Genomic DNA, 23,163 nt, shown 5'->3' with positions numbered 1-23,163 from the left:
GTCTGTCTGTCTGTGCCCATAGAAGGACTTATCCAAACCTGGTCGACCTATATATATCAAGTTTTTGGGGGATTTTTTTCACATTTTCTCACACAAATGAGGTCTGATCTTGAAATTTGTCGCGACGACCTATGAACTTAAAGCGAGAAAGTTTTAGATAACACTTCAGTCGTTATTTTAAGACCGGACGTGTGTTAAGCTACGCCGAGCAAGGCCAATAAATGGATGGGTGACTTGAACCTTATATTGGGAATAAAGGGAGAACGGGCTCTAGTCTTGATTTTAAATCATTACATGAAAGTAAAATCGAAAAATCAAATCAAGAATAATAATAAACTGAATATTAAACAAATTAGGTAGGTACATAGGTACTGATCGAATAAACTACGGGCTAAATAATTCCCGGAGGGACGGGCCCAGCTTGTTATCTTAAAAGTAATTTCGGTTTTATAGCAATCAATTTGAAAATGTGAGCCAGTTGATAACACTTCTGGTGAAAAACGATTGAAAATTCTATAAAAAGATGGAGTTTAATGGTTTTAGCGACTGGAGTTTTAATTACAATCCGGCGACAAGGGACAAGGTCGGGAAAGCCAGCAGGACGTGATTGCCCAGGTGGTCACCCATCCGGATAGAAACCACGCACAACAATGCTTAACTCTGGACTCCCAAGAGTTTTCTAATACTGACGCCCAACGGATCACTCCATTGGGACTGGGTTTTTTCAACGTGCTAGGGTCACCCATCCGGATAGAAACCACGCACAACAATGCTTAACTCTGGACTCCCAAGAGTTTTCTAATACTGACGCCCAACGGATCACTTCATTGGGACTGGGTTTTTTCAACGTGCTATAACCCCCAGCTCGATAAAAGCAAAGCATTTGATAACTTACTCGTTAGTACACTGGATATGATATAGCCTCCCAGCATTGGCTCCACTGTAATGTTATCCAGGATGATTCTCAATTTGGATTGCTTTTTGTTGTCAAGTCTTTCCACATCTTTGTTCAATTCCTTCTTGAGTTTACGGTTTGCTGTTAACGTCATGTTGAACCTCAGATGGGGTTTCTTCTATCACAGATGGATCAGTTAGGTCTTCAAACGTTGTTGGTACTTTTGAACGTGTTGTTGTTGTTGTTTTTGTGGTTGTTGTTCTTGGTTACACTGAGATGACTTTATCTTTATACATGCCTGTAATTCATTATAATTACTCTTGTAGGTATAAAACGCAGGTATCTGGAACAATCCAAACACTCTATAATTTTCCTGGTAAGTAGCTACCTACCTATCTATTTTGTCAAGAAAATTGAATCCATCAACCATATGTATACTTATGGAACGGACCTACATAATTGAAACTTCCTTCTAGTGCTCCTTAATAAAATTCTAATCCTAACATTCCCAGGAACCTATAAAAATTTATTTATATCAGGGCCGTATCCAGGCTTAAAATTGAGGGAGGCGCCCAAGAGTCCTAACAGTGTACGGGAAGTTCATAATAATGAGTTAATGAGTATTTGAGTATGTCACTCAGTGAAAGTCGACAGTCATAAAATATGTAGGTAATGATAAAAAAATTCATAATTTCTCCGTACTTTGACGATAGTTATTATAGTGGGCGTAACTAATCACATTACTTTTATCGCGCTATCCGTAGAACACGCATGCCATAAAAAATTCAGGTGGCCAGGCTTATCTTATCAGTATTATCAGGTGCCCTCAGGTGACCCCTGATTGAAAAAATTGAGATAGTACTCTGAAATCTTGAGGAAGATTGTGGCCAAGATAATTTTGCAGAATTCAGAATGTACTCAAGAAAGTATTATCAGGTGCCCTCAGGTGACCCCTGATTGATAAAATTGAAATAGTACTCTGAAATCTTGAGGAAGATTGTGGCCAAGATAATGCTCTGTAAAATTCAGAATGTACTCAAGGGGCTTATTGGGCCTCCAAAAGCTGGATCGGACCCAAAAGGTATTGAGAAAATTTCCTATAGGTAAGTGCCTACCAGTTGAACTGAGTTTCCTTTTTTTTTCCCAAAAAAAAAAAAAAAAAAAAAAATGCATCAAGATATGAAACCCTAAAGCCAATAGTAGGTTTTTTTTATGATTCACGGGTAATTGGGTAGGTGGTACCTATAATGTTTATAATATGAATGAAACACGAGCCGCCAATACCTATGTAGGTATATTGTATACCTATCCTTGACAAAATAATGATTATGCTGCAGTATGATTTACTCGAGGACCACAATAACCTGTTGATAACAATTAAAATCTGAAACTGCACTGCAATCTTCGCAACGGGAAGTAGATAGCACGATAATTAAAACCAAGATATAAAAATTTTAATTTTAAAATTTTAATCATCATTGTAAAAAGCATGAAGGTAGTGGTGTGTGCTCCATGGAATCTGGGGAAGCACAAGATGGGTTAAGCTTATACGAATCTAAGAATCTGGGGAAGTACACAGCTTTCCTTTAGGTCCTATCCAGGATTTTATTGAGGGGGGAGAGCCCAAACGTCCAAACAGTGATGTACCAGGGGAAGGCGTGGTAGAAGCTCCAAATTTTCGGAGTCCGGTCCTACAGAGCAAAAACAAAGCCAGAGGGGAGGGGGTCTAAATACGGCCCTGCTTCCCTTCCCCTTTACGGGGTTTTCATCCCTCCTGCTTGCAATGCTTACCAGTTTTGTTAGTGATATTAGACACTCGTATTTATGAACAAGAATGATCGTTCTTAGATCAGTCTCAAGTCAAAATTGACCAATCAAATGCCTTGAGACTATGCTTAGCACGAACATAAGAGCCAGCATTTTGTTCATAAATATGGGTGTTATTAGTGTTCATTCAACCTGGAATGAAGCGGAGAGCATAGCGTATGGAGCACGTAAAGGGAAGGGACGACAGAGGGAAAAGCGACGAGTTCAAAACCGCATTGAGATGATGGCAAAAGGCTCTATGCTCTTTGCTCTCTGCTCTACTGGGTTTGTTAGCCCTAATAGGTACCTTACACAATCATTAGTAATGTCATTATTTCCAAGAAATGATGATTAAAAATCAGAAAATCCGGAATTCCATCATTAGTAATGACATTACTAATGATCATGTAAGGTACCTATAAGACAACCAGCACATCGGCAAACTTTATATGGATTTATAGTTTCGCCTTTTGAATATCTTACGATTCGCCACTGATTTAAGATCCCGCGTAGCGAACACGCGAAGCCCCCGGGGGGTGGAGGGGGGCGAAGCCCCCCTCCCGAGCACGAAGTGCGAGTAGTATTATCTTCATAATGCTGTCATAAGTTAAAGTGCACATGTACACATAAGTACAGTAGAACCTCGATTATTTCAACTAGGTAATTGGGACCGAGAGTTCCGTCTATCATGGTAAATATTCGAGGTTCATGTTCACTAAGGAAGAATAGGGATCAGATCATATCTCATGTACCTAACTACCTAGCTTAAAAAATTTCGACCCATGTCTGTTAGTATAAGTCACTTTGATTTCTCATGGTTTAGGTATTAATACAGTTTACCTATGCTTCATACACAATAATCTTTTTTTTTACTTCACTGTACCTATGCAATAAAATACATAAATTAGTACTTCTAACTTGGACTGAAATGAAATACTCATGTAATGTTGTGTTGCTGTCACATTATGATAGTACACAGGAAAAACTTGACATTAGGTATATTATGCTTTTCCGCTGACAACGTTCTAGGTATTAAGACTATTAAGTAACAGAGGTGGCCACGTAATAACTAAGTATACTTTGATACGAATCCACTGACTCTTCCAATGTGAAACAAGCTTAAATAGGGTACCTAAGTGTACCATTTATTCGCCCACCTAAAAAACGTACCATTTATTGGCCCACCTGCCCACATTTATTTTTCTAATTTTTGTTTTTATGACTACAATTTTTGAATAGCACTGGTTCAATAGCAGTCTTTAAGCCCTTTCTTTTGATGAAATTGGATCTTGAAAAAGTTTGTCCAGTTCAGACTTATGTGGAGTATGGTACAGGTGGGCCAATAAATGGTACGTTTTTTAGGTGGGCGAACAAATGGTACACTTACCCTATTATGACTTCGACTTGAACCCCCACTCTCCAGATCCGAAATCCACCTTGCTAACCATAACCAGTAGGTACACCACTATAGTGTAACACCAGTGAGGTTGGTTATTAAGAACTATAAAAAATATTGGCAATTAGAGCAGTTGCTGTTAATCTGAACTGTTTTCAACAAGCAATCAACTCAACCTAGATTATTTTTCACTATGATTTTTTACTAGGAAAACTAGATTTATCAGCAAGTTTCAATCAGATAACAGTTTGTTAGAGCAGAAAGAAAAAAAGTGGATTAATTAATAGAAAACCCTCCTAAATAATAAACAATATTTTTATTTGTGAGAAAAAAATATAAAATAGGTCGAGCACCCTTTGCTTCGTTGTCAAAAGATAACAGAGAAGCTTCAAGCTTGTGATGTGCTTGAAGTGATGGCAAAGATTTCAAGTACCAGCAAGGTACTTAGGGTATAGTGGTATACATAGGTCCTAAATAATAAACAATATTTTTATTTGTGAGAAAAAAATATAAAATAGGTCGAGCACCCTTTGCTTCGTTGTCAAAAGATAACAGAGGAGCTTCAAGCTTGTGATGTGCTTGAAGTGATGGCAAAGATTTCAAGTACCAGCAAGGTACTAAGGGTATAGGTAGGTACCTATATTGGGTGACAATGTTCAGACGAATCATCTCTATTCACCCATCAATCTTCATCAGAGAAACACAGATCAAGATAAATGATGTGGCGGATTAAAAAGTCTAAAGCGGATTGGATAGGATTCAATCAGGTACCACATTTCTGTACAATTTGATATACGAGGTAGAAACGGTAAAGGACTCGTGAAAAATGCCTATGGTACATATTTTGTTAAGCTGAGACCCCTACTTGCCGTCTCTGCAAAGAGGCACCAGAAACACATCATGAGCGAATGTGGTACTGCCTCTCACAAACAACTGTTTTACTTCTCAAGGATGATCATAACACCTAAAGGAGTCAAAGAAATCAGTCCTAAAAGAACCCTCCCCTTCGTAAGAAGTCTAGGGCTCTTCTAGATATGTACCACCAAGGATCCAAACTCTATTGGATAAGTCTGGCTATAGAACTCTTATAAATCCTTCTCGAATGTCTCTTATCAATAACGTGTGTGTGTACCTACTTAGTAAAGTTCTATTTAGTTCCACTTAAGTCATGATACTATGATACTTGATCTTTACTGTTGCGATTTGGCCTGAACTCAGCTGGTTTTATTGGCATTATACATAATATGACTGTATTTTATAGATATGGAACTGTGAACATATTGGTCTATTGTAGATAGGTTTCTCTATTTCATACCGTGTGTTTCAAGTAGTGGAACAGATTCGCATGGCGATAGTGGATTATATACGGGGTTGGAAAGGGAAATATACACTAAATGGATGAGTGACATGAACGGCCATGCCTTAAGGATTTACTAGCAGAAATCCGGAGCGAAGCGACGGCTAGTATTTTATAAGAAGCTGCCGTTTGCTGGGCAGGCTGGGCCCTTTTCCAGTTGACAAACTACCTTAGCAGTAAGCACACCGTTTTTCGTACAAATTGGAATAACTAAAACCTGTCAGACAAAACTTGTCGAATATCATTGAGTTATGCCACACTATACTGCCAGTTACCTCCAGGCTCCAGGTATACCTATCGCTGGTCTTGGCAAATCTGAACACCTGTTACCCCTCACCTCAAATTAAAAAAATTAAAATAATTTTTTATCCAACTAAACATACTTGGTACGGTGTTGTAAAGAACCATCCATTTTTTTGGCCCTTAGCCCATCGAAACTTGTGTACACTCAAGGAATATCTGTGCTAAAACTTCAATGAATTCAAGGTAAAGTCGAAATTCCAAGTCTTGTACCTATACATACCTATGCGGTCTTTTCGCATATGTAGGTACCTAACAGTACTAGGTAACGGGAATCTTGTATTCTGATTTTTCTTTGGTCAATATTTAACGTCACTGTATAACTGCTAACTTTAGTGATGGGGGTTTCAAGCTCCGTTCGACCACAATATATAAGCTACTTGCCTTCTCAAACCCCGCTCTCCATCCTAAAAAGGCGTCCGCAACGGAGAACCGACCATCGACCCTCGCCTAGTACCGACCCAAGAGAAAATAAACAAACCATGCTGTACAATAGAAGCGTCCTCAACAAAGCATTGACCATAGCATAGTACCGACCCTCTCGCCTTTGTGGCCGCGCACTGAAAGGAAAGAAGCCAGCAGTACGCGATAGCCCAGATGCTCAAAAAACTGTGCTAAAACTTCAATGAATTCAAGGTAAAGTCGAAATTCCAAGTCTTGTACCTATACATACCTATGCGGTCTTTTCGCATATGTAGGTACCTAACAGTACTAGGTAACGGGAATCTTGTATTCTGATTTTTCTTTGGTCAATATTTAACGTCACTGTATAACTGCTAACTTTAGTGATGGGGGTTTCAAGCTCCGTTCGACCACAATATATAAGCTACTTGCCTTCTCAAACCCCGCTCTCCATCCTAATTAAAACCAAGATATAAAAATTTTAATTTTAAAATTTTAATCATCATTGTAAAAAGCATGAAGGTAGTGGTGTGTGCTCCATGGAAACTAGGGAAGCACAAGATGGGTTAAGCTTATACGAATCGACGAATCTGGGGAAGTACACAGCTTTCCTTTAGGTCCTATCCAGGATTTTATAGAGGGGGGAGAGCCCAAACGTCCAAACAGTGATGTACCGGGGGAAGGGGTGGTAGAAACAAACCCAGCGGGGAGGGGGTCTAAATACGGCCCTGCTTCCCTTCCCCTTTAAGGGGTTTTCACCCCTCCTGCTTGCAATGCTTACCAGTTTTGTTAGTGATATTAGTGTTCATTTAACCTGGAATGAAGCGGAGAGCATGGCGTATGGAGCACGTAAAGGAAAGGAACGACAGAGGGAACAGGGAAGCGACGAGTTCAAAACCGCAGTGAGCTGATGGCAAAAGGCTCTATGCTCTTTGCTATCTGCTCTACTGGGTTTGTTAGCCCAGCATTGACCATAGTACCGACCCTCTCGCCTTTGTGGCCGCGCACTGAAAGGAAAGAAGCCAGCAGTACGCGATAGCCCAGATGCTCAGCCATCCGGATACCAACCACCAGCAACGGTACTCTTCAGTGATCCATTGGGTCTACGTCCTAAAAAGGCGTCCGCAACGGAGAACCGACCATCGACCCTCGCCTAGTACCGACCCAAGAGAAAATAAACAAACCATGCTATATCTACAATAGAAGCGTCCTCAACAGAGCTTTGACCATAGCATGGTACCGACCCAAGAGAAAATAAACAAATCATTCCAATGAATAGAAGAGTCCTCAACGGAGCCTTGATCATAAGTACCGACCCAAGAGAAAATAAACAAACCATGCTGTACAATAGAAGCGTCCTCAACAGAGCATTGACCATAGTACCGACCCTCTCGCCTTTGTGGCCGCGCACTGAGAGGAAAGAAGCCAGCAGTACGCGATAGCCCAGATGGTCAGCCATCCGGATACCAACCACCAGCAACGGTACTCTTCAGTGATCCATTGGAAACTGGTACATTCAACGTGCCATCGCCGCTGACAAAAGTCCAAGCTACTGGGTCACCTAGGTTAAGCCAAATCGAGTATGGTGAATAAATGGATAATCCACAATAGGCCTGAGTAACTCCGGAGCCGGAAATGAATTCTCGTATTACTTACTTCCTTTCCGTGTCTTCTTCTCTCTCAAGCCTTGAATTTCCAGTACTCCGCGACGTAGAGGCGCCCTCTACGTCGGTCATTTTGGGTGCACCCTCTAGTAGGTCATTTTGGGTGCACGTCTGTTGCCATTGGAAACTGGTACATTCAACGTGCCATCGCCGCTGACAAAAGTCCAAGCTACTGGGTCACCTAGGTTAAGCCAAATCGAGTATGGCGAATAAATGGATAATCCACAATAGGCCTGAGTGACTTCGGAGCCGGAAATGAATTCTAGTATTACTTAGGTACTTCCTTTCCGTGTCCTCTTCTCTCTCAAGCCTGGTCGTTTGCTGCTAGTAGGTCATTTTGGGTCCACGTCTGTTGTAGTTGTTCACAGGTTAACAGGTGGGCGTTAGTCTGGACAGCACCACAGTCACAGAGGTCGTCATCCACATAACCCCATCCCATCTCTTTAGGTTATACCTACAGCGAGTCACTCCAGTGACTTCCAGATTGAAAATGGCAAACTTGCAGTATTACAATAAATTCTAGTATTACTCGTACGTCTGTTGTAGTTGTTCACAGGTTAACAGGTGGGCGTTAGTCTGGACAGCACCACAGTCACAGAGGTCGTCATCCACATAACCCCATCTCTTCAGGTTATACCTACAGCGAGTCACTCCACTTCGCAACCAGTGACTTCCAGGTTGAAAATGGCAAACTTGCAGTATTACAATAAATTCTAGTATTACTCGTACAGAACAACAATAATGCAGATAGAAATACAAAGATATAGGTTATAGGAACTTACCTCGATCTTGTTGAAAACTGCACAAAAAACCAGTTCACTACGTTAACTGGTGAACTTTCTACACAAAATCGGTGACTTCTTCAGTTTGTAAAAGATCGTTGAGTAAGGAAAGTTACAGGTATATCACTTAAAATCCATCTATTGTGAAATTGAAGTTAGTGGTTATATGACATAGGGCAATGAAACAAGATTAGTTCTTTTAGGTACCTTTTATCAATCACAGGTATTATCACAAGAGTTGTTTTATCACCTCATCAAAGATAGCAAAAAAAAATTGAATGGAAATAATAACCTAATTACTAAAACAAAAGGAAAGAAAACACTAAAAATAAAATACAAAATCAATAAAGTTATTACACAATAGACACTCTTTCAAGAGTTCCAAAAATTATACTAAAAAGAAGACCACCGAGAAAAAGGATTTGGAAGGTACTCGAAAGTGATATTTATTTTATGTACGCACCTTTATTTTCATAATGAGTGTTCGCATCCGATAAGATTTTTTATCGATCAATAAAAAAAAGTAAATAAATATATTGAATCACGCAGGAAAGTGATATTTATTTTATGTACGCACCTTTATTTTCATAATGAGTGTTCGCATCCGATAAGATTTTTTATCGATCAATAAAAAAAAAGTAAATAAATATATTGAATCACGCAATTTTGTCCAAAAACTTCGAGAACGACCGAAAAAAGCACTACGAACACAAACGAATGCTATTCATTTAATGTTTGATCATAACTCGCACTGATAACACACTTTGATTATGTCACACTAATGACAAACACACGAAAACAGAAAATGAGACGCACTGGGACCAGGTTAGTCAGGAGACTAGAAGAGGCAAGAGGCTCTCTGTCTACTTTTAGCAAGATTCAGAACTCAACTGAAATCAGAAGTCCCAGTGGCTGAATTAAGAAATGGCAACAGGTACTCTAGCCGTTTGGACGATTAACCCGTTGGTGGAAACGAGGGTCAGCTATTTTTGGTTTTCAAATGATGAGTTTGATTTTGGAAATTCCTATAGCAATAAGACAGGACGAAAATGGAATAAAGACTTAAAACATTATTGTGATATTTATGTATCTAATGAGAGATGAAAATTTCATTGGGACTTTTTTTTGTGATTTTACTATAATTCGGTATGTACCTATATTTAAAGTTTTAACTTGCCTCGTCCCCAGCAAAATATACTAGGAAACCACCATGAAGTGGGTAACCTACAGTCGAAAACATATTTTTCAGCTTCTGAAGTTTTGAGCTTTCAAAGGCAAAGAATGTCAACTATCAAGTAGCATTTACCGAAAATTAACCTACTTTCTAAAATATTTGGGCAAGTCTTAGAATAATAAGCTCTTTTTATCTTTTCGCAGAAATGTGAACGGTTTGAGCATCGATGGGTTAAAAAGTGTTCGTGATAAAAAGAAAAATTAGTCGTTATTAAAAATGAGGTTTTACCAAACTGAAATTGTTAGGGATTAAAATAGCTAATGATAATTACCTATGATGTTAACAAAATATTTCAGGTGTTTCTAAAAGAAGATTTTTTACCAAACAAGTTAGTGGAAGTTTTTCAATTTCTATTGATAAAGGTATAAAAAAGGCTATCCCAGAAATAGAAATAAATAGAAGGATACAGAAATATTTAGGGCTACAATACAAACGTCCCTAGTCTCCCAATAGTCTAAATAAGTTTGTACAATATGTCTTGTTGAATGTTGACTCGATTAGTAGGTACCCTATAATAATTAAGAAATAGGTAAATTAATATAATCTACTAGAGCTATTAGACATTTTAGACAATGGCAAAAATCTTGGACCTAATTCCCAAACAGATCCACGAGGACCTATTTGTGCACGAGCTATTTAAAAAAAAAAAAAATTAATAATACCTGGGTATGAAAATAAATAGGTATTGGGGTATTCTATTCTTAGAGTCTATAAGTCTAAGCTATACCTTAATGCCTATACCCTAATGTCTATACCTACGTATTTAGAATAACCTTCTGGGAAAGTCCTTTTGTCTACCTTTTCAAGTTTTTAAAATATAGGTAATTATTTTATTTGTGTAGTGATGTGTGGTTTTATGTATAACTATTTGTGTTTAAGATATATCAGATATTTTCATATTCCACACAAAAAAAAAGGAAAATCAATATCTATTTTCTAAGAGCATGTTTAGGAAGGCCATGAGCCAGTCTAGTTTGCTTGGAGGGTAAGTGAGCGCTAGGTCACGGGTTCGATTCCTGCCTAGGGCGAATTTTATCCAGAACGGATAAGGTTCGTTCTCGGAAAGGCTGACTTTCTCCTATCCTGTCTTCCTTCTCCCTTCGCTTTCGGGACGAGACGACCTTAGCTGTTGCAGATTCATAATGTAGATTCAGAATATTTAGATGGTAAGTCGTAGATTTAGATGTTGTTGTTGTTGTTGTTGTTGTTGTTGTTGTTGTTGTTGTTGTTGTAGCGGCTTTAGCTTTCGCCGAATGGTGTTGGTAGAGTAAAGAAAAGACATCTTTTTGTATCTGCCATACACCGGGATGATGGTCTGTAGCCATGTTTAATTGGCTCGTCCTGTACCGCAGTCAACCATCGTGAAGACTTGTGCTTATTCTTTAAAAGCAGGGAGAACCCTTTGAAACAGCCACCTAGCTAGGCTAGTTAGGGTTAGCTGTTCTCCTCCCTGTTTATAGTCCCACAGCCAGACGCTAGTCTACTCTCTGTTTAACATCCCCTAGCCAGGCCATATTTATTTTATCGTTATCACGTGTTTTACGCGCGAATAAACTCAAAAGAGCGCGAAAATGTAGGGAGGGACCTTACTCCCTTGTTTTCTATTTACCTATCTGTAGGAAAATTTGTACATTGTCTATTTACCTATTTGTTCTCCGTTCCCTTACACCTGGTTCAAATACAGAACCTTTGTCTAGCCAGGCCATATTTATTTTATCGTTATCACGTGTTTTACGCGCGAATAAACTCAAAAGAGCGCGAAAATGTAGGGAGGGACCTTATTCCCTTGTTTTCTATTTAAATTATCTGTAGGAAAATTTGTACATCGTCTATTTACCTATTTGTTCATTAACTCTCCGTTCCCTTACACCTGGTTCAAATACAGAACCTTTGTTGTAAGCCACAATTTAGTTGTAAGCAATTACCTTTCTCATGCTCCTATTCAAATAGATTTTAAGTACCTACCTATTCAAGGTTACCTAGAGTTTACGTAACAGAAAGTCCAATTTCTGACTAGGATTACCTTTCTCATGCTCCTATTCAAATAGATTTTAAGTACCTACCTATTCAAGGTTACCTAGAGTTTACGTAACAGAAAGTCCAATTCCTGACTAGGTACCTACCTACTTGGTAGATAGGTAGGTAAGTACCTATCAAAGGAAATAGGACATTAGCATACCTATCATAGGTAACCTTGAACCAGTGAAGCAGATAATGTAAGAAGATGTATAATGGTCATACTCTGTGATTTATGATAGCTAATAAAGTATAGATAGTTAGATACCTACCTAGTACCTCCTATGTATAGATAGGTATTAGAAAACTTTAGAAACAACCTTGCATAACTTCATAGTTCAAGTCAAGGAAAGTTCTTTAGAACAACAATAGGAATATGTATTGGGTTTCTAATTATCTAGAAATATGCTAACAGGTTGCCCGTGCTTTGTCACCGAAAATCGCTCATAACTCGAGATCGGTTTAAAATCGTAACAACGGAGACAACGCAACGAAGTTCTTATCGTCCAAATCGAATAGAGGAGGAAGACAGGATAGGAGAAAGCCAGCCGCAGCCGTTCGGAAAACGCACCTTATCTGCACCTTCGGAAAACGCACCTTATCTGCACCTTCGGAAAATGCACCTTATCTGCTCAGGATAAAGTTCGCACCAAGCGGGAATTCTGCGACCAAGTAGGTACGTACTTACGAGGCAGGTACGCTAGCCTCCGTCGGAGTGTCCAAAGCTAACTAGGCAGGCAATAGAAAACGAAGAAGAAACAAGAAACCTTGGACTGTCTCATAGTTCATAGTTTACTTTGACGTCAAGTTAAGGTTCTTCGGAGTAACAATGGAAGAACAACTTCCAGTTCCAGTTCAAGAGCACAGAAACTGCAACAAAACCACATTTACAGCATTCTGAACAATTGCATGTTAATATTCAATGTGTGCGTGCAAGAGAAGAAGAAGAAAGAGAAAAAGAACACGAAGACGAAGATCAAGAAGAAGAGAGAAGAAGAACAAGAACAAGAAAACATAAAAGATCTAACCAAGATCTTGAAAATTGGGATCTAACTAGTATAACTCTAGCCAATAATAGAAGAACTTCAACCATCCCTAAGCTTTCTAGCATCATAGCTACTGAAACGACATGACCAACTATGTTTAGTAGATGGAATGGCATCAAATGATCAACTACCAACTACACACATCATCTAGGTATGCATCTCAACCAATCTCAAGCTCAACCTATGCTAGAATATTACTAATGATAACGAAGGAATGAAGAAACTGTTAGTTCACGCGACCTAACAGTTAGATGTCAGGAAATTACCGGGCAATTTTATGCAATAAAATATTGGGTCTCTTCTCTACCGCAGCCCCGTCTAAAACATATTTATAATATTATGTACGTGCAAACGACTAAGAGAGTTAGTTCGATTTGACCTTTGCCGGCAATATGAGGTAGGGACAGCATGACTGTTCACTATTTGAGTAATAACCGCACATTTCAGTCGCGGTAACACATCACGTGCTGTTTTGTTACTTGAGTGCTGTAAGATCTAGGCCAGCCATTCACTATCAGGTAGACCTGACAGACGGACCTTTTCAGCCACACCTGTCAGGTCTACCTGATAGTGAGTTACTTTATGGGTCTACGTTTCGAGTCTCATGATGTGGACTTTATGTTGGTACAAAACTGTAAATTGAATGGGTATTGAGCCTTTGTTTTTAATTGTGTCATTTTATTTTTACAAACTGGTCCTTTTACAAACTACAAACATTACAACAAGCGCCTGGAGCCTGATTTGCCTGATGGACCAATGAAAAAACGTCAAAAATAGACTACCCAACATGAAGTTTGCAATTTCGTTTAACGTAATCTAACGTAAAGTTTGTATACCTCAGAAACTCAACATGAAGTTTTTGTCCAAACAGTACGAATTTACAATCGTGAAGAGAGAAGGAAGACAGGATAGGAGAAAGCCAGCGGTTCCGAGAACGAACATTGTCCCATCAGGGTAAAATCCGCCCCGGGCGGGAATCGAACCCGCGGCCTAGCGCTTACGAGGCAGACGCGCTACGAACTAAGCTAACTAGGCTGGCTCTCTTGCTGTTTTCCACATTTAATCAGAGTGAAGATTAGAGAAGAAAAGGGTGAAAAAATTGCACTCTTCTTTTCTGCCAAATTATTTCCTTCAAAGTTCCCATTTCATACTGCACCTCGATTTTTTGGAAGCAACTGCGTCTGCTCTTCCAATGTGAAACAAGCTTAAATATTATGACTTCGACTTGAACCCCCAGTCTCCAGATCCGAAATCCACCTTGCTAACCATAACCAGTACACCACTATGGTGTAACACCAGTGAGGTTGGTTATTAAGAACTATAAAAAATATTGGCAATTAGAGCAGTTGCTGTTAATCTGAAATGTTTTCAACAAGCAATCAACTCAACCTAGATTATTTTTCACTATAATTTTTTACTGTTCAATAGCAGTCTTTAAGCCCTTTCTTTTGATGAAATTGGATCTTGAAAAAGTTTGTCCAGTTCAGACTTATGTGGAGTATGGTACAGGTGGGCCAATAAATGGTACGTTTTTTAGGTGGGCGAACAAATGGTACACTTACCCTATTATGACTTCGACTTGAACCCCCACTCTCCAGATCCGAAATCCACCTTGCTAACCATAACCAGTAGGTACACCACTATAGTGTAACACCAGTGAGGTTGGTTATTAAGAACTATAAAAAATATTGGCAATTAGAGCAGTTGCTGTTAATCTGAACTGTTTTCAACAAGCAATCAACTCAACCTAGATTATTTTTCACTATGATTTTTTACTAGGAAAACTAGATTTATCAGCAAGTTTCAATCAGATAACAGTTTGTTAGAGCAGAAAGAAAAAAAGTGGATTAATTAATAGAAAACCCTCCTAAATAATAAACAATATTTTTATTTGTGAGAAAAAAATATAAAATAGGTCGAGCACCCTTTGCTTCGTTGTCAAAAGATAACAGAGGAGCTTCAAGCTTGTGATGTGCTTGAAGTGATGGCAAAGATTTCAAGTACCAGCAAGGTACTAAGGGTATAGGTAGGTACCTATCACAAAGAATTCATGAAAAGCAAACTGTAGTTGAGCAGATTGGTAATTCCCGACCTAGATATCTTGAGAATCCCTAAGGATTAGATTAAGATCTAGTCCGCAGTGACATAATTGACGATTAATTGAATGAACGATTTGACCTTTGCCGGCAATATGAGGTAGGGACAGCATGACTGTTCACTATTTGAGTAATAACCGCACATTTCAGTCGCGGTAACACATCACGTGCTGTTTTGTTACTTGAGTGCTGTAAGATCTAGGCCAGCCATTCACTATCAGGTAGACCTGACAGACGGACCTTTTCAGCCGCACCTATCAGGTCTACCTGATAGAGTTACTTTATGGGTCTACGTTTAGAGTCTCATGATGTGGACTTTATGTTGGTACAAAACTGTAAATCGAATGGGTATTGAGTATTGAGCCTTTGTTTTTAATTGTGTCATTTTATTTTTACAAACTGGTCCTTTTACAAACTACAAACATTACAACAAGCGCCTGGAGCCTGATTTGCCTGATGGACCAATGAAAAAACGTCAAAAATAGACTACCCAACATGAAGTTTGCAATTTCGTTTAACGTAATCTAACGTAAAGTTTGTATACCTCAGAAACTCAACATGAAGTTTTTGTCCAAACAGTACGTACAAATTGTACAATACGTAGGTACATGTGAGACTGTAAAATCGGGCATTGCTGTTATATTGATATTAATACTTGTTATGCCCTACTTTTGCAGTATAAATAAAGAAGTATAACTGGTAAATAAGTTGTACTCGGTTTACTCATAAATAATCTGAGAGTCATAAGTAATATTGAGAAGCTACTGTTGTAAGTCAAGAGCCAAGGAAAAAAGGGCGAGGCTTCAGATGTGACTATAATATTTGACCTTCGTAATGAAGGCCATTACGAAAAAAGGAGGATAAGGATTACCAACTATCTTTCAGGTCAATTTACAATCGTGATTTTATTTATCGTTTTCAATTTACAATCGTGGTTTTATTTATGTCTATTCATCTTTGACGATTCTGTCATGGATCATCAACTTAATTATGTACATAGATATAGGTAATTTTAGTACCTTCTTACTTCAATGGAATTGATAAAGTAGGTAAACAAAATACCTAATACTTGAGTATGTTATTTCACACCTTGGTAGTAGGTACCTGGTACCTATTATAAAGTTTAGTATTGTTAACTTTATCAATCCTCTGATCAACAATAATCTATATTCATTCTTCATTCAGAAACGGATAGCCTTGATTCGTATTGGCATAATCTTAATTGTTTCGTATTTTCCACTGAAAATTACAATGTATTTGTAGAATATGACTGGAATCATCGGGTTGGTATAATATGTATTGTATACCTACCTACAGGTAGTCTGAGTCAAAGTGATTAATAAATGAATGAGATAATTAAATAAATGACTAACAGATTAAGCATTCATAAAAAAAGTTATGTTTTCCAGGCCTAATAAAAAGAAAAGACCAAAACTCAAATACCTATAATTACCTATGTCAGATAATATTGCCCAGTATGCCCAGTTGCTCGGTTGAAATTTTTTCATTTTGTAAAATGTCAAGGTACCTATAAGACAACCAGCACATCGGCAAACTTTATATGGATTTATAGTTTCGCCTTTTGAATATCTTACGATTCGCCACTGATTTAAGATAATGGTAATTACAATCATCATCACCACAATAAGCATGTTCAATAGTGTTCCTGTAGCCCAAAGGTAATCAGATCGGTGGGTTCCTGCTATCAATAGTTTATTGAATGGTATTACCTAATTGTCCAGATCTCACCCAGGGACCCCCTGAAGGCCCAATGCAGCCCTGAAACTAAATGGCAAAATTTTCCTACGTCATTATTACCATTACCATTATTTACCTATGTATCTTCAAAATTGGATTAAGACCTAACAACTGTTCAAACTCATTTAATTTATTTTTGAGATCCTATAAGAGGCAATTGATGACCTGCGTAAGTGCGGATTTGCGTGAAGATAGAGATAGACTAACCCGAGAGCAAACTCAAAATGGGGGCAACTTAAAAAGACTGACAGCAGTAAACCGTCCCAACATAAGTAGACAATTTTGAAGGAAAAGGACCAATACGTGAAATGGACCTTCACATTGTTACCTTCAGTTAAGAAGGAATAGAAGGTTAAGACATCGGGGTGTAAAACATACTCTTAAATCAAACATCACTTGAATAAAAGAGATTATGTAATGGAGTAAACATATACCTATCAACCAGTGCATGATAACTGAGTGAAAGTTCATAATAATGAGTTAATGAGTATTTGAGTATGTCACTCAGTGAAAGTCGACAGTCATAAAATATGTAGGTAATGATAAAAAAAATTCATAATTTCTCCGTACTTTGACGATAGTTATAGTGGGCGTAACTAATCACATTACTTTTATCGCGCTATCCGTAGAACACGCATGCCATAAAAAATTCAGGTGCCCAGGCTTATCTTATCAGTATTATCAGGTGCCCTCAGGTGACCCCTGATTGATAAAATTGAAATAGTACTCTGAAATCTTGAGGAAGATTGTGGCCAAGATAATACTCTGCAGAATTCAGAATGTGCTAAAGGGGCTTATTGGGCCTCCAAAAGCTGGATCGGACCCAAAAGGTATTGAGAAAGTTTCCTATAGGTAAGTGCCTACCAGTTGAACTGAGTTTCCGCAAGGTGTTCAAAGATCAGGCGCACCTAATATAGGTGTTAGTAGGTTAAGGAAAATATCTAGGCACTCTTGAGTCTTAACCCTAGGTCGCGGTCATTTCTCACCCAGTGTGTTAGGCCAGCCACTCACTATCAGGTAGACCTGACAGGCGGACCTTTTCAGCCGTATTTGTCAGGTTTACCTGATAGTGAGTGGCTGGCCTTAGTATTGCAACACAACGGGGTACCATTGCGGCTTTTATTAGATACAAAACGCGGCACACACTCTACGATTTGTCCTCAGATTTATTTTCCAACTTGATCTAACGAGCCCCCTGAAGGCCTAATGTAGCCCCAAAACTAACGCCTTAAACGTTAACCTCACCTAACGGTTACCTTCTACTCAAGAGTCTTTTTCTTCGCCTTTTCCCGTGTACAGATGCGGTCGGCTTTTTTTGTCAGCCTCTCAATCAGTCCTATCCAGGGTGATTGCTTTGAGCTGACATTTGGTTTGGCCTCAAATTTTACGAGTGGATGCCCTTCGCACCAAACCTTTAGCACGGGAGCAAGCATTCCACACTCAAGAGTCTAATATTAATATTGGGTGACAATGTTCAGACGAATCATCTCTATTCACCCATCAATCTTCATCAGAGAAACACAGATCAAGATAAATGATGTGGCGGTTAAAAAGTCTAAAGCGGATTGGATAGGATTCAATCAGGTACCACATTTCTGTATAATTTGATATACGAGGTAGAAACGGTAAAGGACTGGTGAAAAATGCCTAAGGTACATATTTTGTTAAGCTGAGACCCCTACTTGCCGTCTCTCCAAAGAGGCACCAGAAACACATCATGAGCGAATGTGGTACTGCCTGCCTCTCACAAAAAACTGTTTTACTTCTCAAGGATGATCATAACACCTAAAGGAGTCAAAGAAATCAGTCCTAAAAGAACCCTCCCCTTCGTAAGAAGTCTAGGGCTCTTCTAGATAACTAAAGGGAAAGTCATAAAAGATCTAACCAAGATCTTGAAAATTGGGATCTAACTAGTATAACTCTAGCCAATAATAGAAGAACTTCAACCATCCCTAAGCCTTCTAGCATCATAGCTACTGAAACGACATGATCAACTATGTTTAGTAGATCGAATGGCATCAAATGATCAACTACCAACTACACACATCATCTAGGTATGCATCTCAACCTATCTCAAGCTCAACCTATAGTATGCTAGAATATTACTAGTGATAACGAAGGAATGAAGAAACTGTTAGTTCACGCGACCTAACAGTTAGATGTCAGGAAATTACCGGGCAATTTTATGCAATAAAAGATTGCGTCTCTTCTCTCCTCTACCGCAGCCCCGTCTAAAACATATCAACTATCAAGTAGCATTTACCGAAAATTAACCTACTTTCTAAAATATTTGGGCAAGTCTTAGAATAATAAGCTCTTTTTATCTTTTTGCAGAAATGTGAACGGTTTGAGCATCAATGGGTTAAAAAGTGTTCGTGATAAAAAGAAAAATTAGTCGTTATTAAAAATGAGGTTTTACCAAACTGAAACTGTTAGGGATTAAAATAACTAATGATAATTACCTATGATGAGAACAAAATATTTCAGGTGTTTCTAAAAGAAGATTTTTTACCAAACAAGTTAGTGGAAGTTTTTCAATTTCTATTGATAAAGGTATAAAAAAGGCTATCCCAGAAATAAAAATAAATAGAAGGTTACAGAAATCTTTAGGGCTACAAACGCCCCTAGTCTCCCAATAGTCTAAATACCTAAGTTTGTACAATATGTCTTGTTGAATCTTGACTCGATTAGTACCCTATAATAATTAAGAAATAGGTAAATTAATATAATCTACCTCTAATCTACTAGACCTATTAGACATTTTAGACAATGGCAAAAATCTTGGACCTAATTCCCAAACAGATCCACGAGGACCTACCTATTTGTGCACGAGCTATTCAAAAAAAAAAAAAAAAAAAAAAAGATTAATAATACCTAGGTATGAAAATAAATAGGTATTCGGGTATTCTATTCTTAGAGTCTATAAGTCTAAGCTCTAAGCTACCTACTACCTATACCCTAATGTCTATACCTACGTATTTAGAATAATCTTCTGAGAAAGGCCTTTTGTGTACCTTTTCAAGTTTTTAAAATATAGGTAATTATTTTATTTGTGTAGTGATGTGTGGTTTTATAACTATTTGTGTTTAAGATATATATCAGATATTTTCATATTCCACACAAAAAAAGGAAAATCAATATCTATTTTCTAAGAGCATGTTTAGGAAGGCCATAAGCCAGTCTAGTTTGCTTGGAGGATAAGTGAGCGCTAGGTCGCGGGTTCGATTCCTGTCTAGGGGCGAATTTTATCCAGAACGGATAAGGTTCGTTCTCGGAAAGGTTGGCTTTCTCCTATCCTGTCTTCCTTCTCCCTTCGCTTTCGGGACGGGAAGACCTTAGCTGTTGCAGATTCATAATGTAGATTCAGAATATTTAGATGGTAAGTCGCAGATTTAGATGGTAAGTCATGAGTACTCATAATTTTATTGTCTAGGAGGTACTTTGGTATCTAAGTACCTTTTTACTTACTCCTCGTGTACGAGTTGGTATGTAGGTAGGTACTTACCTAACCATTCAAAAAAAGGTATCTACATAGATATGTATACTTACCATAGACTGCAACTGCTACTTACTAATCGAGCTGATACCTATATCAACTCACCATTCGTATATTATTATACTTACCATTATCTGCAACAACTACTCACAAATTAAGCTTCAGTATGACAATCCGTAGGTAACCTCGGGTTGTTTATTAGCTTGCATACGTATTTCTCTACAGTTAACAGATGGTTATAAACTTATAATAACCATCTGTTAATTGTAGAGAAATACATATGTGGCGTAGCGTGGTCTAAAGTCAAGTGTAAGGCATGTAGGACAGGTAGGGGGACCAAGGATCCAAACTCTATTGGATAAGTCTGGCTATAGAACTCTTATAAATCCTTCTAGAATGTCTCTTATCAATAACGTGTGTGTGTACCTATGTACTTAGTAAAGTTCTATTTAGTTCCATTTAAGTCGTGATACTATGATACTTGATCTTCACTGTTGCGATTTGGCCTGAACTCAGCTGGTTTTATTGGCATTATACATAATATGACTGTATTTTATAGATATTGGAACTGTGAACATATTGCTCTATTGTAGATAGGTTTCTCTATTTCATACCGTGTGTTTCAAGTGGAACAGATTCGCATGGCGATAGTGGATTATATACGGGGTTGGAAAGGAAAATATACTTTGGGTATATTACTACCTATAAATACCCCCACGGGGTGGTAAATACGCCAGGATTCTGTGTACACTAAATAAACATCTTGAAATCAACCCAAACCATTTTTGACAATATCGAACCTTGTATCTGCCGTTTGCTGGGCAGGCTGGGCCCTTTTCCAGTTGACAAACTACCTTAGCAGTAAGCACACCGTTTTTCGTACAAATTGGAATAACAAACTAAAACCTGTCAGACAAAACTTGTCGAATATCATTGAGTTATGCCACACTATACTGCCAGTTACCTCCAGGTATACCTATCGCTGGTCTTGGCAAATCTCAAAACCTGTGACCCCTCACCTCAAATAAAAAATTTAAAATAATTTTTTATCCAACTAAACATACTTGGTACGGTATTGTAAAGAACCATCCATTTTTTTGGCCCTTAGCCCATCGAAACTTGTGTACACTCAAGGAATTTTTTTTTTTTTTTTTTTGCAAAACACGAATTTGCGTGTTCTCCGTATCTGGAAATACCCATCATGATTCTGAGCTAATAAATTAAAACTTTGGATAAATTTCCAAATCCGGATTTTGGTGAAGCAACTACGTCAGTTGTACTTTGAGGCAGTGCCAACTTGTTTTTTCAAGAGGTTTATTAGAAGGAACTGTAACTGTTAAGGTCTTATCTTCCGGAAAGGAGAGAAGGAAGACAGAAGACAGGATAGGAGAAAGCCAGCCGTTCCGAGAACGAACAAACCTTATCCCTTTAGTCCAGGAGGTGAGTTCAGAGTTCAGTTCGGTGACGATGAACTAGAACTATTTTTTGGTACTTTTTCCTCATTTGTTTTCCTTATAGTTCCTCATTTAGGACACAAATTCCTTGAACTTCCTGGATTATTTCCAATTGAGAAGGTCCTTCCATTCATTCAAGTAAATAATAACAATATTAATAACAGGCACAGGTAATATTACCTATCTTACCTTTGAAAGCATTCTGATTTCACTATTTATGTCATTGGTGGACGGTTCTTTCAAACCTAATCCATGTCGTTTGTGAGAACCAAATTTCGGCGAAACTTGGTAAAAATAATCAACATTTATCACGGGATTTTTAGTTCTTTTTTGTCCTTTTAGGAAAATATTACCTTTCTGACGAAAAGTCTCGAAAATTATGTAGACCTTTAAGGCTTCAAGTGGATAACAATGAAAATATTTTCATACCTCATTAACTCGAGAATTATCGGTTAGGAATAACCAATTAGCAATTATTTACCTACAATACCTAAGATGTGCCTATTATAATGTATTTATAATTATGTGGAATAATTTTCAAATGGTGACATTTTTCCTTCAATTAAATGATAATGACACCTATTTGGATGGTACAAATTGTTTTATGAAAAGACGAGGAAGAAAGTTAATATTTTTAACCTGATTATTTTGAAAAACGTGCCACACTTATTCTTTTTTCCTTGAAAATATTCATAAATAGACTTTTTACTTTCCTTATCCTATAGGAAGGAAAGTAATGTAATCGGGTCAAAATTTCGATGGTCAGTTTTTAGTGCCAAAACACGTTTTGAGGTCCCTAGAGCCTAAATCCAAAGTTTCAGCCATTGGTCCGTGGGTGTGTCTGTCTGTGTGTCTGTCTGTCTGTCTGTAAACAAAATATCTCGAAAACGTCTGTCTGTAAACCAAATATCTCGAGAACGGTAAGAGCTAGAGGACTTGAAATTTGGTATGTAGATGTTCAAAATGGTGACACAGGAATGCGACACGAAACTTTTTGGTTAAGATCGGTGCAACGGTTGGCGGCATTTTACCGCTGTTTTTGGCGGTTTCGGTTGTAATTTAACAATATCTCGGGAACGGTATAAGCTAGAGACTTGAAATTTGGTATGAAGTTTTACCAAATGTGACAAGGATGCCAACTCAAAACTTTGGTTGAGATAGGTGCTGCGGTTGGCGGTATTTTGACCGCTTTTTGGCGGTTTTTGACCGTTTTTTTGGCGGTTTTCAGCATATACCGGGACTAAACGGTTAAGATATTGTAAACGTAAATATAGAACATAAAAACAAAGCATCATTCAATTTAGGATAAGGAAAAGTCGTGTGATGTTTCGACACCAGATTTTTTTCAAAGTATAATTATGCCATAACTTCGAAGTCACTATCCTTGGTTGGAACGGGGGACTCCAAGGACATGTTTTCTTTCTAACTCCACCACGCTACAGGTCCGCGTATCAATATAAA

The 23,163-nt window shown here is 38.1% G+C and overlaps 1 protein-coding gene and 1 long non-coding RNA gene across 2 annotated transcripts in view; both read right to left on the bottom strand.

Annotated features, from left to right (window-relative positions):
* LOC103505018 overlaps positions 1–23,163 on the bottom strand; it is a 46,673-nt gene that overhangs the window by 9,017 nt on the left and 14,493 nt on the right. The window lies entirely within an intron of this gene.
* LOC113465694 lies at positions 8,673–9,474 on the bottom strand. Its single transcript, XR_003390318.1, has 2 exons — positions 9,180–9,474; positions 8,673–9,065 (listed from the first exon to the last, which is right to left on the bottom strand). It is a non-coding gene; the product is annotated as an uncharacterized LOC113465694 (long non-coding RNA).

This window comes from Diaphorina citri, unplaced genomic scaffold (genome assembly GCF_000475195.1).
Source record: "Diaphorina citri unplaced genomic scaffold, Diaci psyllid genome assembly version 1.1 scaffold145, whole genome shotgun sequence".
In the NCBI taxonomy this organism is placed as follows: Eukaryota; Metazoa; Arthropoda; class Insecta; order Hemiptera; family Psyllidae; genus Diaphorina; species Diaphorina citri.
Note: the sequence above shows the minus strand (reverse complement) of the source record. Positions and strands in the feature narration are given on the sequence as shown.